Source organism: Geospiza fortis, unplaced genomic scaffold (genome assembly GCF_000277835.1).
Source record: "Geospiza fortis unplaced genomic scaffold, GeoFor_1.0 scaffold271, whole genome shotgun sequence".
In the NCBI taxonomy this organism is placed as follows: Eukaryota; Metazoa; Chordata; class Aves; order Passeriformes; family Thraupidae; genus Geospiza; species Geospiza fortis.
In genome coordinates, this window is record NW_005054405.1 from 1,737,158 (window position 1) to 1,737,803 (window position 646).

Sequence of the window (646 nt, forward strand, 5' to 3'; positions counted from 1 at the left end):
ATTTTTATTTTTTTTTTTTTTTTCTTTCCCAGCTTCTTTCATAAGGGTGCACTATTCTCCCTGAAAACATCCTCGGGTATTACTGTCAATAGCCAGACCACTGAGCTTGCCGGAGCAGCCTGATTATTGTCTGGCGGCGTGTGCGAGTGTGTGAGTGTGTGTTCGCGAGTGTGAGTGTGTGTGCGCGCCCGGAGAGAGCTCGCTCGGTGAGGGCTCACCAGTTTGGAGATGAATGGAGGGAAGAGCAGCAGTTTGATTTTTCTCTGCTTTCCCAGCGCTGGCTGATGGAGTGGCATCCCCTTTTCTCTTTCTTAGCAGAAATGTGGCATGATTGGCTACACTGTGGATTACTGAGGATGGGGGAATGCTTGGCGTTCTCGTAGCCCTTGCAACTGTGGAGTATTGTTAATGAGCACCAGCCCCGGGAAAGCTGAAACTAACGATTGTCTGGGCACGGGGCTTTTCCCCGCTTCCACCTCTTTGCGAAGGCTCTGAACTGCCTGGATTCTCTGACTATGTCTCGGATTGTTTTGGGTAGAAGAAGACCTGGAGAAAAGGATCCTCATAGGCTTTCCCAAGGGGAAGAGATGGCTCGCCTGGTGCCGTGAGCTGCAGCCAGCGCCGTGTGCGAGTGTGCGAGCGCCTC

General features: G+C 52.2%; 1 protein-coding gene across 2 annotated transcripts in view; it reads left to right on the plus strand.

Annotated features, from left to right (window-relative positions):
* Positions 1–646, plus strand: part of NRXN1 (neurexin 1) — a 671,624-nt gene that overhangs the window by 399,530 nt on the left and 271,448 nt on the right. The window lies entirely within an intron of this gene.